Here is a 15918-nt window from a genome sequence, read left to right as displayed (position 1 = left end):
AAAGAAAGAAAGAAAGAAAGAAAGAAAGAAAGAAAGAAAGAAAGAAAGAAAGAAAGAAAGAAAGAAAGAAAAAGAAAGAAAGAAAAGAAAGAAAGAAAGACAAAGCTTGGGAGTGCTGCTTTGCTCTAGAATTAAGAAGCTGGAGTTTAATTCATATCTAAGTTGTGGGAAAACTGATGGGATCAAAAAATATTTCAAGTTGGAAAAATGTGCAAAGGAAATACCGGTGGGCTGCTAGTAGGCAAGTACCTTGATCCTTGCTTGTAGAAAAGCAGAGAAGGAATATATACACATTTAAGGCTGCTGTGCCCTTGGCACAATGCCTCACAAAATCTTAACAAATGCCATCTTGGTTGGATCTCATAGCACTATGATGAGGCATGCAGAGTTGGGGATATTGTCTTTTCATAACAGAGTTAGTTATTAAGAGATTTGCTCGAGGTCAGTCCAGAATCTGGATCTTTTGACAAAATTTAGACACAACAGTGATTTGAAATACAAAGAAGTACGATTTGATTTTAATAAATGCAAATATGTGTTACTACAAACTGTTTTAATCATGGTGTAGTCCATTTTCAGTGAAGAGCTCAATAAAGTTTATGTGACCCACAATAACAACAGCTAAGTAACCCTATCCATATCAAATAAACAACTACAGAGTGACTATTATTTGCAAAGCATTGTGATTAACAGCTAGTCATTTATAGCAAGTGGTTTACTCAAGTCCTCTCTCCCTCTCTCTCTCTATATATAATTTTCTATTCAGCTATTTTATCCAACCTCCCCTGAAGATAATGTGTGACTTTATTACAGAAATAAAGTTCACAATACAGATGATTTGTATATAAAACTACATTTTCACTCTTGAAAGCAATTTTCTTTTAGAAAGAAAAGTTGGCAGGGCCATGACCACCTGCATTTTAGAGCAGGATAGACACAAACCTCTGTTGCAGATACCCGGTGTTCTGGCAAACTTACTAATACAAATGCACCAACTTGAATGCTGTCCGGTTAGACACTTTAAAGCAATGTTCTAAAAGTAAAGGCCTTAATTCGAACAGTCAATAGCGCTACAACGTGTTTGTGCAGTTTTCTTTTACATATGAACTTTCGCCACAAAAGGAGTTTAAAAGTTCAGGGTAGGGATTTAGGTGACCTACAAAAGTAGTACGTCCTGCGTTCCCATTTTCCTCAATACCTTATATATTATACAGTAATTTAAGCACCAGACCTGCCTCGATAGCCTCTCACTTTGTGACACAGCTCCGGCCGGACTTCACTTGCTCTGGGCGCCGGGATCAGGGTCCCACCTCAGGGCTCAGAGCCGTTTGTTCCCAGTGGATCAGGGCGGGTGTGTTGCCGGAGTCGTGTTCCATTGGCTACACTCTCGGGGACAGGCCGGGCTTTCCGACACTTGATTGGATGGAACGACCCCCTGTAGGCCAAGATCATTGGAGGGTGCGGGAGCCAGGGGGCGGGGCGGGTTCCCCAGGATTCTTGACCGAGCGCGCTCAGCTGCGGAGCAGGGCGCTGGGCGCCGGACCGGAGCTGGGCGGGCGGCTCCGGAGCGAGGACGGGAGGGTCCCGGCGCGGAAGGGGTCTCGAAGGGGTAGAGCGGGGCCGGGGCTGGTCGCCGGCCGCCCCTAGGGCAGCCCCAGGTTCCCCCCGGCGGCGGCCGCTCCAAGACAGCATCTGTCAACGCTCTTCCTCAGTCCTCCTCCTTTGGCCGGGCCGGGCTCCGCCGGCGGCGGCTGGGAAGACGCGGGACCCAGCGTGACGAGCCTATCAGCTGTCAGGCGAGCGGCGGAGCGACCCGAGGGCGGCTGGAGACACACAAAGAACGCGGTGAGCGGCGGCGGCGAAAGGGGGCGGCAGATTCGGGACGGCAACTCCCGGCCGCGCCCGCTCGTGCCGCCGCCGCCGCCGCCTCCGGGGCTGGGTCCGAGGCCGCGGAGACAATGCGGCCGGGCTTCGGCCCGCGCGCCTCAGGGTGCGGGCGCCTGCGCTCCCCCGGCCCCTATTTGACCGTCCCTCGCCTCGCCCAGCCCCCTCCCGGTCGGCTTGGCCCCCGCCCGGGGAAGGGGCGCCCCCTCGCTCCCGCAGCCGGGAAGGAAGTCCGTCCGCGGCCGCCGAGCCCGGCAACTTGCGAGCCGGGAAAAGTTTGCGGCGCCTCCGCGGGGCGGCGCGACACGGCGCGGCCCGCCCCTGGCGTCCGCGGTCACCGCCGGTGACTTTCTGGACTCGTCGTCGGCCCGGGCCGCGCCGCGGCCAGCGGCGACTGCGGGTAGGGCCAGAGTCCGTCCGAGGGCGCCCGCGCCGGGGGCTGCGGGTGAGTTGACTTTCTGGGCGCGAGGGGTTTAAGCTGTCTGGGGAGAAGGCAGGGAGAGCGCCTTTAATACTTTTTTGGAGCAGGCGGGGAGAACAAATTTAAGTGCGACTGCTTAAGAGTCGCTGACATGCCGCTGGCTCGTGAACCGTATCGGTGGGAACCTTTTAGGAGCCGGGGCTGTTGAGGGCCTGTGCAGGGTGGGGGTTGGGAGGTGGAAAGATTAGAAGGTCGCGCACCAGCCTTGCCTGTGACTGGCTCTGCGTGACCTTGGACAAGTGACTGAACCACTTAGATCTCCTCATCCGTGATACATGAGGCTAGAGCTACATGATCTCTGGTGTCTTCCCGTGTTTTAAATCCATCTCGGTTTGAGATTGTCCTTGGGCCTCAACGTGGTACAGGAGTTATGAACCAGTAGGCCAGGATATATTTACGGGCGCCTGGATTCACCTTTCAGCCTACAGAGAAGTAACTTTTAAGTCTGATGTTTTCAAACAGTAACATCGGAAGGTTTGGGAGGGTTTTTTTCCAGTGAAAAATAATTAGCCATTGTTTAAAAACACTTCTTAAAACTGATCTACTTTGCTGCAGCATTTGGAGTAGTAGGAGCCAGGCTGGGGACAGAGAACCAAGCTTCAGGATGAAGTGGCAGGTGCCTCCTGCGATCCCTTTATCCCTTCTGGATTCAGTTTAGGGGGAGAGCAAGGCTTTTATTATACATAGGAGAGAGTAAACAAGGCACGTGTTTTGTTGTTATTTTTCTGTATTGCTTCTTTCTACTGGAAACTTTTATGTGGAGGGCAGTGGGGGAGAGGGCTCTAACTTCTGAGAAAGGAAAAGAAAATGTCACTTATAACCAAAGTAAATCTTGAACTAATGTAAATCTTCCTTACAAGAACAGTAACACATAATGCAAGTACATCTTGATCTAATTTTAATGAAGGATTGAAAATAGCTGCTATGTTCAGTATCACTGACGCCAAGATGGCTCACTTACATAATCTTTGTTGGGATGTGTTAGTGACATGTATAATTTGGATAAATTATTAATGTTAAAGGTTTGGTCGGGGAATGGTACTGGAATATTTTCATCACAGGTTGTGTTGCAATACAATGGAGTGTTAACTTTTGGTTATAATAATAACCTGCCCATTTTTTTTCACTAAAAAGTGAAATCAAGCATTTTCCCTAACCAAAACTCTTTCAACTATTAAATGTTTGTCAGTACTAAATACAGGAGAAATTATTTTCTTCTCTCAATGATAAATTTTCCCAGTTTTTTCACTATTCATGAGCATGCCTTCTAGGAGTCAGGTGCTCCACTGGGTTTTCTCTTCTCATGGAGCTTATAACAACAAAAACTGATTTCTTTTAATGTAAATGCATAAATACACTCCATAAATATTCGCTGGATAAAATACCCAGTGCTTAGATAAAAATAATTTAAAATTCTTTTCGCCCATCCTTAGAATTATCATGCGTTAGGGCGAAGAAAGAAGGTGTCAGAGAAAACTGGCAGAAAAACTGAGCTGAATTCCAGTATCTATCCTGAAAGTTTATATTTTAAAATTAGGGATACAGATTTGGAAAGAGACAAAGACAATTGATAGGGTTTCCAGGAGAAAGATAGCAATATTGATTTAATATAATACATTTTATGACCTAACTTTCTTTGAAGAACACAAACCTTTGAAAAGGTATGTTTCTTGAATTATCAGTAGCTATTTGCATTGTGATTGAATGTCTAATTAAATGGCCTAATCATAACCATTATATTTCACTTGAGTGATATCTGATCTTTAACTCATTGTTAAAATAACGTTGTTAAAATAACATTTTAGTGCAGTTGCATGAATAAAAGTATACCTTTTGAAATCAACTAAATCTGCAATGAGAAAATTACCTCTAATCTTATACCAAATATAAAATAAGCACTGGAAATAACATCTTTCCAAGGTCTTCACTCTAGACAAATGCTATGTGTGCAGATGGGTCCTATGTGGACTACATCATGTATAAGATACTCTGATTTTCCTGAGGGGTCTCTGTAATAGTCTATTTGTTGACAAGCAAAGTAAGTCCCCAACATTTGTAAGCCTGGAAACTTCTGGAAAGCCTCTTGGCCTTATTTAAAAGTGACTACTCAACCTAAAACATAGCACTGATATTTGAACAACAAGCTGTCTTTGTAGAATGTGCATTCTCCTCATCGGAAGTTTGCTGGTTGGGCAGGCTTGCAGAGGGTTAGAGCAGTGCATCTGAGAGTGTGGTCCTTCCACCATTTGTATCAGAATCTTCTGTAGCACCTACAAAACTTCAGACTGCTGGGCAACTTCCTACACTTAAAGAATCAGAATGTCTGTGAGCAGAACCTAGAGTCTGTGTTCTTAACAAGTTCCTCCCAAAGTGAGAATCACACTAAATTTCAAGAATTAGTGTTAGAGTTTTCTTGCCAATGTTTAATGGCAACGGTTGCTTTCCCCAGGAACATTTAAAAAGTACCTCCCCCCCCCACCCCCCACCCCCCGCCATGCTCACTGCTCTGATCACTTCCCCTCTGGCACCAGAATTGGCTTCATCTCTTAGCTGTGGCCAGGGAGCCCCTCATGAACTGCTTCTACAAGCAAACCAAGATACCATCTACAAGCAGAGTTGAGGCAGTTTGGGAGCACAGGGCCAAGAGATGCCTTCTTCTATGGGATACTCCCACCACCCTCTCTTCCAGCCACCTCCTCATCAAGTAAGGAGATGAGGTTTCAGGCAGATAATTGGGAATGCACCCCAAGGGACAGAAGGCCTGAGAAGGAACAGAGCTAGAATGCCGAATGGAAAGCTATCCCCTCAACATAGTTTAACACTCATATTTGATTATTTTAGTTCTAAAGCTGATAATTTGGCAGTCAAGTGTATGGCAGAACCCAGGCCCCTTGCTGTATATTGTTAAAACTTTCGTCTACAAACCTGTATAATGCTCCTGTAATCTCTGTATCCATAAAATCCCCAACATTTCAGTATTTTCATGTTTATTGAAGAAAAAGGGGAGAGTTTGAGAAGTTCAAAGCAAGGCTAAGGAGTCAGCCACACCTGACACTTTCTGTGTGTCCCCATGTCAAATCCTAGCTTTGCCATTTACTACCTAGGTGACTTTGAGCTGCATCCTTGACCCTGTAAGCTTCAGTTTCCTTCCTTGGAAAATGAGGAAAATAGTACCTGCCTCATAGGAGTTGTTTTGGGAATTATATAATATAAAAATTAGTGACATAATAATTGTCACTCAGTATATACTCAATATATGTACTTTTAATTTATTATAGTAACTTTTTAAAATTTCTTTTTTAGCCCTGGAGAGTTGCTGTAGAAGAGGGATAAGAGAGGAAGACAACGCAGGAGGAGATAAGTCACTCTGGATGCAAGGGAAGGTCACACCACTAAATAGTAATTATTAAGCAGAGGGGAAAGGGACAAGGGAAGGATGCAGACTGCGGCCCTGCTAGTAACCTAGGTTTCCCCATGTATCACCACTCTTGGCATCTCACCTTTGCAGTTTTTGAAGGGATGAGATTTCTATCTCTGACCCCAAAGAAATAGATCCAGAATCCAACTCCAAATTTGCCTTTTTCAGAGAAGTGTATGCCATCAAAACATGGCATTGTGATGAGAGAGACCACTGCCCCCCCGACTTTGAAAAATACCTTTACTTTCTAGAGCTCTTCTACTTTTCAAAGTACTTTGTCTCTCATTAGCTCACTTTTTCCTTACAGTCCTGTAAAATATCAACATTAGTAGACAGACAGACCCCTATGAGGCCTGTCAAATCTTTCTCTTCTCCCCACCTCCATTCTCTTGCAAACCTATTGCAAGACTAATCTTTGCTATCTTTACATCATTTTTCTTAAAATCAAAAGCCTTTCATCACTCTCTGTGTGTCCCCATGTCAAAGTGAACCTCCTCTGCCTGGTCTATATGGTGGCCTTAAAAACAGTGTCCCATCCTACTGTAAATATATTCTCCCTGTGGTTCCTACAACATGCCCTACTCATTCACCACTGGGCCTTAGCCCATATTGCTTGCCTCATTAGTGATGCCTCCTTTTGAACCACCTAGATTCTACCCATTCTTCAATTTCCAACTCCTTCTTGGAGCCTTCCCAGATCATCAATTCCTTAAAGATTCCATCTTGTTCTGAACTCCGGTGGTAGCCACAGCTATTTGGTCAATTATAACCTGGTCTTAAAGTCCTAAAGAAGAAAAAGTATAGCATAATTTGATATAGAGAAGAAAGCACCAGACTAATAAGTTTTAAAGACTTGATGTCTACTAAAGAGCTGTGGGAGCAAAGCCAATTTGCTCTACCTTTGTGGTTCTACATTTTCTGAGCTGTGATTCTAGAAAGGTTTGGGTCAGATGACAGTGGTCCCTTCTAATTCTGAGGCTCTGAGACAACCTGGCCTTCCTTATGTGGGATAGAACTCTTACTGAGTTCTTGGATGAAAATATCAGGAATGGACACTCAGTGCCTTCAGGACTTGTTCTATCCTACAGATCTCTAATGCTAAACTTGGCAATTTTTGAATGCCATGTACCTTTTTTGGTAAGCTTTTTAACCATAAGCATCAGAGAAGGTTAGTGGGGGTGAATTAGGTAGCAGGATGATGCATTTAAAAAAAAAAAAAAAAGAGTTATCTTGTGAATGACTTCCTATGATGGAATAAATAGGATCAGTTATTAGATAAACCTTAAGTCTTAGCATTTAAAATTTTACATTGCATCTTCATTGGATAGTGCTATATGTTAAATACAGTTATATTTTCTTTTTATTATTTCATAAATTGAAAAACATTAAAATAGTCAAACTCTAGGATAGACACTAGATGACTTTCCATAGTAATCTGGTTGGTGACATGTAAATTTGCATCTGTATGTATATGTATCATATGCACATTACACTTAAATTAAGAAGAGTATCCCTAAATTATGAGGTGCTATTATACATTGACCAGATTTAAGAAGAATATCTCTTTAAAATGTGTTGACATTTAATTGACCTTTGAAAGTTCATTCTGTTAATCATACTCAAAGTGCTAAAGCTATGGTTGACTGCTCTGGTGTTTTTACATTCAGTCGTGCTTGGCATATAAATTCTTCAGCATAATTGCTACTTATTTAGCAAGAGTTTCCTTTCTTTGAAAATATGAGTTGTGTTTTATTTTTGCATCTTTTTTTTTAAAACTTTGCTTCAGGCTGGATAGTGTTAGAGGTTTGAATTGAAATGCTTTCCTGTCATTAGTTGTATGGGGTGTGGCTTCTTAATATAGGAGTAATGGAAATTTCTTGCTTAGTGGGGAAGTCTGCTTTTCTTCTGGCAAAAGTTCGAGGTATGCTGCTAAAATTTAGAGAAGCTTAACACCTCAACACTACATACTTTTAACATAATAAACTTTTCAAAATCTTTCAGTTCCATTTGTGTAGATTAAAACTACCAATACTAATACTTCCTATTAAACAAGGATTCAAAGGATTTGTTTTCATAGAAAACTAATTATATTCCTTGAATTGCTATGAGTGGAATTTAATTTTACTGTAAACGATGCACATGTTTTTAAAAAGTCACATATGTTTCTTTTTTAACATTATTACTATCACCTAGAGAACATCTGCTGAATTGTTTAAAAATTTCTGGGTATTAAATTTATGAAATCAGTCTATGGAAATAATTTTTAATATGCTTAGCTGTCTTATAGGCTTCTAAATTAATATTCCTAGTGATCATGGAAAAGTGGCTACACTTTTTGCTAAATGTTAATAGAAAAATAAAAGCATATAATTTACAGTTTTTTGCTAATTTATCTTTGAGACTCCAAGTGTATTTTTAAAATATTTTTATCTTAAAAGCGGTTTTTAAATAGAGAAGATAAAGTTTAAACCAGTTTTTTATTTTCATGGGGTCATTTTATATCTTTCACATATGTAGCTCCATATTTGAGATATATTTTGTTCCCTGTTTAGAATAAGTTTTAATCTCATTATATCTTTTATTTATTCACATATTATAAGCATGGTAAACAGTCTGATTTCATGAAACTGACCTTATTTTCTCATCATTGTCTATCCTTCCATATTGTCCTATCTTTTGTTCTGCCTTTTTCTGTTTCTAGTTTTACAACTTACAGCTGTCCTTTTCATCTCATTATAGCCCCACCTCCAAGGGAAAATAAGTTCTTTTGCCTTAGTCCAAATATTTAACTTGAAATTCTATCCTTTTTTAGAATATACAATGAAGGCTCTTAAATAATATTACCTAAATAATGTATAAAAAATTCAAATGACTACAGTGCTGAATAGTCAGATATAGGATATTTCAGACTAAGGGTGAACTCTCACACTTCCATTTTGTAAACTGGTTTCAACAGATAGATTTATTTCTTCCTTGGTAATCAAGTATCTCAAGACCAGGCCAGAATTGGTTAAATACAAAATGTTTAGATAAAGCCTGGTTCCTTGGGTAATCACTCTTAGTAATTCAACTGGATTGATGACACATACTGACAAAATCAAGACATTTGTTCTTCTTTTCTGTTTGAAGTCTATTTTACCATCATACAGAGTTTTTTGTCATTTAAATCTATATGTATTCACAGATTATTTTATTTTCATTTTATTTGACAAATTTTTATATAATTCTTTCATTTACCAAACACTGTTCTAAACACTTTACAATATTAGTTTCTTTAATTATCTTGACTCTATAGTTATGGTTATTACTATATAATTATAGTTATCATTGTGCAGTTGAGAAAACACAGAGTTTTATTTTATGGTAGGCCTTAAGTGAGGGGAGACTGGTAAGTGTGGGCAGAGTGGATAACTTATCAGTAGTGCTAAGAATCAACAAAAATGTACAAGAATTTTGGGAAGATGAGTCTACATGGAAAGGGTCAGGGACTTAAAAGCAGTATGTCTTCCGTCCTCAATTTTAAGCTTTGGGCTATAGAATCAAAAGCCAAACTTAGAGGAGACACTCCTCAGTCCTGGGAAGTGATCACTGCATCAAAAGTGACCATTGCCATGGGCTTCATCTGCATGGTGAGGTGGGCTGTACTGGTTCATTGTGATTTTCATAGGATTGTATGGACCTTTATGCCTTCCCTTATCCTTAGCATTTCTCAGGACAAGCTTCTTTCTTCCTACAGAGTTTGGCTTCTCTATCAGCTGGAAGTTTGGGCATTGCAGATACAAATGGCAAATTTTTTTTCCCAGCCTTAACCCCAGCCCACTCCAGTCTTTCTTCTTGTCCTAATTTGTGCATTACTTTGAAAATATTATTCATACTGTTTACATGTGTGTGTTGTATGAAGTTTAGGGGCTGATGTTAAGCAATGAGATTAAAGGACGAAGTTATCTTTTCTGTTGAAATTGGGGGTGGAAGAAGAGGAGAGAACAGCTGAACACAGGAAATATGAGAAAGGAGAAACATTATGGAAAAGAAGAGATATGTGGAGGAAAAAAAGATGATGAAAAAATGAGGAAAGCGAATTACTGATTTGCTTCACACCCACACCTCCTCCCCAACTTCACGGTAACAGAGGCAATTTCTCTCTCTTTTGCCTGACATGAGGTTCACCAGGAAGTTATGCGCCGTGGGAGTGGAACATTTCTCCCTTTTGCATTTTGAGACTTGGGTGTGCTGCTTTGAGATGCCACTGGTATCTAAGTAATATTTGTTTATACTGGATATTTTTCTCTGTAGCCTTTGTGGATAGGGCTTAGAATACAAACAATACTGTTAGCAGAACTGTAGGTACTCGATTGCTATGTTTATTTTATTAGTTAAAAAACTGCCAGAGCCCTAGGACTTCTGAGCACATTTAAAAAATACCAGAGCCAATTTTAAGAAGTGCTTTAGAAAGAAAAAATAAGAAAAGTTAGGACTTTCAGGCTCTAGAATGCCAACCAATGTTGGTAGGTTTCTTTTAAATTAATGTCTTCAAAAACTCTAAATTAGGGTAGTTTCATTAGTTATTTTTTAAAGTGAGTTTGAATTACTCTTCTTGTATGTAAATCTTTTCTTGGTAAATAGCTGAGGTAGAATAAAAGTGTGGCACTTTTGTTGCACAGAACGTAAAACTAAGGTTAATTCTTTGGGGAATTTAGGATTTTTTGGTTGCTGCTTAAACCAAAAATGACTTTTTTTTTTTTTGTCAGATCGCAGGTCCAAAAGTATTTCTTACTGATTTACAGTTGTATTGGGACAGAATCACTGAAATTGTGATGTTCCCAGAAAAACTAAAATATGGTCGCTTTTACCCTTAAACTTTCTGAAAATTCAATTTACGGTCCCCTGAAATCTCTCTCTTTATCCTGCTCTCTGTAGAAAGTTACATTATTTAGTAGCATTAATGAAAAACACCCAGGTTAAAAAATACTGTATTAATCAAATGATAAAAGTATTGATTTGAAGAAATTAATTTAATTTTAATTGGTTATTCATTTCTCAGGTAGAGGACTCTGGTCTTAACAGGTTTGATTCAGTCCCCATCGGTAAAACAAAGTCAAGATTTTTTTTTTCCCCTCAGTCATTGCATGGCAGTAACGTATTGTTCAGACATTTCAAGAATCACTAACAAATTACCCTTTTGGAATAGAAAGGGAGAAAAGGGACTCTTCTTTCTCATTTGTTCTTTTTCATTTTATCCTTTCCTATTCATGGAAATTTTTTCTTTCCTCCACTGCTCATCAAAAGTTTCCCGTTTGTACATCCTAGATTACTACCATGCTAAGTTTTCTTAAAATTAGGCAGAAACAGACCCTGGCGCTTTAAAAGCTAACGGAAACCATCCCATGTTTTCTCAGACTCTCCTCCCCAGATGCAAAAGGAGCAAAACAGTACTTGGTGGTTTGTCATTGTTGCTTCCGTGGCTGTCCTGTTTTGTTGACCTAATCTTTTTTTTACCTTCATTCTTAATGCTGAAATCTACAAATGAAATTAGGGCCAGTCACACTGTATTTCCCTCATCAGCTATCTCTAGTGGTTCAAATTTAGCACAAATCTACTGTGAGCACATATTAATTAGGCTAATAGAATAGGATGAAATGATAACATGAGTTTTTCAATAACTATATTTTGAATTGAACTGTGGTTTTATCTTACGAGTTTGCAGTTATTTTGTTGGAAATCTAGAAAATCCTTATGTGAGCAACTAAGCTACTGATAACCCCAAACAGTGTAAGTTAAACATTAACTTGCAATGAAGTGCTGAAAGTGTCTTTGATTTTGAGATGCAGTGAGCTATTTCAAATTAAGTTGCCCATTTCTACATGGAATGGTGTGGAGGTCTTGAAACCTGATTTCAAGGTTGGACTCTGAATAAGAATTTTTTTTGTCCCTGTCACTGTCTATGGCATGTCACTGTCACAGGCATAAGGTGAATGAGCCTCTATTCTTTTGCTCTTTATAACCCAGTTCCCATGCCAGACAGTATTGGAGATAATTAAGTTCTTCTATAGAAAACTTCATAAGTCATCTACTAACTACTGTGTCTGTAAATATACTCTCAAACTATTTTGTAGTCCTGCTATTTTTAAAAAATGTGTGGGTGTGGGAAGTGATGGTGAATGAAGTCAGGGTAATTGGTGCTTCTTTGTATCAAGAAAAATCACACTAGTTAAAGGAAGTCTGCTTCCATGACTTGTATATGCTTAGTTTTAAAAAATTCTTCTAACCCTCTCCCATTTCAGTTCCTACCCTTACCTCATAAATTAAAGCAATGAAGGAATTAGAGTCATAGGATTTTATAGCTGGAAGGATTTTAGAGAGAATCTGATTAACTCTCTTATTACACTTGAGGAAATTGATGTTCAGTGAGGTCAAATGAGATCATGTAGCTGTTTAAAAGCCCACATGACATTAATAGTTTATTTCCATTAGTAAACACTGTTCTGATTAATCTCCCTTAACGTATTTATAATCAGAAGGAAATAATAAGGAAAAATAACTAACATGTGTATGGTACTTTCTCATATATATCTGTCACTTCTCAGAAGAGCTCTGTAAGGTATAGGTACTATAGTTTCCATCCACAGAGCAAAAGGGCTCAGCAGTGTTCAGAGATTCGTCCATGCCAGTCTCTATCAAAAGGGCCCAGGGCTCCCTGTTCCCACCTTGGCAGAAGCATCAGCTGGTCTCAAGACAGTTCTCATATCTTTGTACTATAGCTTTGGCTCTAAGTTTATGGTCCAATTATTAACTTTCGTCTATTTCATCACTTTTAAAGAGGAAAAAAAATTTTTTTGAAGAGCTATGAGCTTATAAATTTTTCAAAAGAAAGATGCTGGATAATTGTAAATAAGGTGTGTTTTAAGAATCTCTTTATCGACATTTTAAAAATCCAGCCAGTATATATTGAGTACCTTACTATTTATAAGGCACACGATGGGCTGCTCCAGTAGACACTATAGTGATTGAGGCAGAATCATGGCTTTCAGGGAAAAGGCTCATGCAATTGTCTTTCCTTTCAAAGATTTACCTAGATAGAGAACTATTCTTGAGAAATGTCTGATACTGTCTATATTACTCTTGAGATAAGAGAGCCACTACAGTTGACCCTGAACAATGTGGGGTTTAGGGGTGCCAATCCCCTGCACAGTCAGAACTCTGTGTACAACTTACTTTACTAATAGCCTGTTGACCAGAAGTCTTAATGATAATACAAACAGGCAGTTAACACATATTTTATATGTTATATGTATTATATACTATATTCTTACAATACAGTAAGCTAGAGAAAAAAGTTGTTAAGAAAATCATAAGGAAGAGAAAATACATTATAACACTGTACTGTATTTATCAGAAACAGTCGTGTGTAAGTGGACTCGTGCTGCTCATATCTGTGTTGTTAAAGGGTCAGCTGTAATTCTTATGTCTGAAATGGGTCAATTTCTTCTGATTATCTGTATTCAAGTATTCACATTCAATAAAACTTTTAAAATACAAAAAAGTAGAAAAAAATCATGTATATTCTGCATCTTATCATGGTAATATTTATAACGTACATATAGTTTTTTCTTGGCTTTTCTTTTACCTGATGGGGTAGCTGATGTTCTATATCATTGCATAGCTTTGTAAACATGTTTTAATGATTACATAATTTCAGAAAGAATCAGTTTCTATGTGTGTCAATAATCAGGCTATTCTGTGGCAATTATAGATGTTATTTTACACAGAATGATTAATCAAAGTCTCTAACCTGGGCTACTACTAAGTAATACTTTCTAAAAGTATTTGAAAAAAATAATGAACCAAGTAGATCATTTTCAATTCTTTCTTTAAGAGCATCAGAATCATTTTATTTGCTTAAAATATCCATAGAAATATCAACTATGTACAGTTGACCTACATAAAAAATGGATTTTTTAATTATGAAATTTATAAACAAATATTTTTTAAATGTAGTTTCCATTACAGAATTGTGTTCCTCTGAAATAATTTCTCATTACTGTTAAGGTATAGTACTAATCGTGTTGAATTTTTGCTATTTGGGGAAATTTAATCTGACAGCTTTGATTAAAAAAAAGAAAAAAACAAGGACTTCTGAATTCTGCTGTGGGATTATTACAATGAAATTTATCTTAAATTCACCTAATGGCCCTCTAGAAGTATGATCTTGTATTTCAACAGGACTAGGAGGGTATTCCTAGGTGAGAGTTGCTCTTTGTGAAGAGTCTAATGGAACCCTGAGATGGGGAAGAGCTGAGCCAGCGGGGTTGTCGGAGGATGCAGCCTGGGAACTGCTGACAGTTATGTGCCTGAGGGAAGGGAAGGAGATGAGATGAGAGGAGTTGGATGGAAAGTCCCTTATTAGCCTGAAGGCTAGGATGCCCTGACCCTTGGAATCCCCTCCCTAGTGAGAAAGCCAGCCAGAGTAGGAGGGGAAAGGCTAGGGCAGATGAGGGAGTAGGGTACTAACAACTAAAAAACTCTGATAAGTTTGGAGATTTCCTTTCTAGGGAACCCTGGCCTAGATTGTAAATCAGTATTATTTTAAGGAAGAGTTTGGCAAATGAGTAAATATATGTCAGATGAAATGAGTGACTTAATGAATTGTTTTATCACCAATCTGGATATTTGTTTCTACTCTTAAAAAAGTTTTTTCATTTAAATTTTTTATGCCCAATTTATCATATAAACACAATTTTTATTGAATTTTCATTAACTGTCTCGTATTTATTCAAACCAGCGCCTTCCCCAATTCCACAATGATTCAGAAGAGCTTACAATAAGCAAAACATCAGAATAGGAAAGTGAGTGTATGATTCCAGCTCTCCAAGCCTAGTGTTCCCATCTGCATAATGATGATGATAGTAAATGTTTCATCATACCATGGCAGGGATAAGATGAGATCGTGCATAAACATTGCTTGGCATTCAACAAAAACAATATATTAAAGTTAAGGCTATAAACTTGATACACACAGTTATCAGGCTTAATTCTCAATTTATTTCTCACTACCATTTTATTAGAGAATATTACAAAAAATACTTATTTTAATTTCTAAAGTAGATTTTATTCTTTGTAACTCTAAGTTCTTTACTATGCAAGATACTGCTTTTCTTCCTAGAATTTGAGTTTCTTAATCTTCCGTGTATGCACAATCCATGGGAAAATGTTCCTAGTAAATTCCTACGGCCTTCATCCATTTTCAACAGGCAATGAGCAGATAGGTCTATATTTCTTTTTTTTTAGATTTTATTTATGTTTAGAGAGAGCACAAGTAGTGGGGACAGTAGGCAGAGGGAGAGGGAGAAACACACTCCCCATTGAGCAGGGAGCCAGATGCGGGGCTTGATCCCAGGACCCTGGGATCATGACCCAAGCCGAAGGCAGAAGCTTAACCGACTGAGCCACCCAGGTGCCCCTATATTTCTATTAATTTCAAAAAAAAGCAAGGAAAAGTTCATCATCATTGTCATTAGCAAGAAATATAATGAGAATTAGAAACCTTTGAATTAGGCTAACAACAGTGTCAACTACTAAGTGTAAAGTATAAATAAAAGAAGGTGAAGATGAATTTTGAAGGGCAGAATTTTGTTTGTACATTTATTTTACTTCCATTCCAAAATCACTTCTATGTATATGCTTTCTACAAAAGGAAACAGAAACTACTTATTTCTTGTCTTTAGATGGGTTTCCTGAAGGAAAGGATGGAGTCCAAATACCAATACTGTTGATGCAGTTGCCTAGGACCTTGGACCCCAGAGAGATGGTAGGTGGAAGGATGTATAGCAGAGCCTGGCCACTAGGCCCTGTGCTGACATGAAGCACCCATTCCTTGGGTGATGCTCTAAACATTCAGAGACCAGAATGGGTGGAGGTTAGATGGAGGAGAAAGGTGGAACTAGAGGGAGAAGCCTCACTATAGTGAGGTAGGGTCACCTACATGTACCTTTGCATTTCCATGGCCAAGGGAGAGTCCTAGTATAAATAAATAAATGGACAAGTAAAGTAATAATAACTTCCACCACCTGTTGAAAAGTGCCTAAAACCTCAATATTCAAGTATGGGCCATTTAATTTAAAAACTCTGATATCTTAAA

At 38.9% G+C, this 15918-nt stretch overlaps 2 long non-coding RNA genes across 2 annotated transcripts in view; one reads left to right on the top strand and one right to left on the bottom strand.

The window, feature by feature from the left end:
• Positions 1 to 1331, bottom strand: part of LOC118001257 — a 37795-nt gene extending 36464 nt beyond the window's left edge. Inside the window, exon 1 of the long non-coding RNA XR_004676661.1 lies at positions 1232 to 1331. This is a non-coding gene — a long non-coding RNA (uncharacterized LOC118001257). The remainder of the gene's footprint in view (positions 1 to 1231) is intronic.
• A 255-nt stretch (positions 1332 to 1586) lies between these two features.
• On the top strand, positions 1587 to 12593 carry LOC118001256. The gene is made up of 2 exons (XR_004676660.1): positions 1587 to 2329; positions 5669 to 12593. It is a non-coding gene; the product is annotated as an uncharacterized LOC118001256 (long non-coding RNA).
• Positions 12594 to 15918: the final 3325 nt, after the last annotated feature.

The sequence above is a fragment of the Mirounga leonina genome, unplaced genomic scaffold (genome assembly GCF_011800145.1).
Source record: "Mirounga leonina isolate KUSES-001 unplaced genomic scaffold, KU_Mleo_1.0 Mir_53, whole genome shotgun sequence".
NCBI classification, from domain to species: Eukaryota; Metazoa; Chordata; class Mammalia; order Carnivora; family Phocidae; genus Mirounga; species Mirounga leonina.
This window is presented reverse-complemented; position numbering and strand designations above follow the sequence as displayed.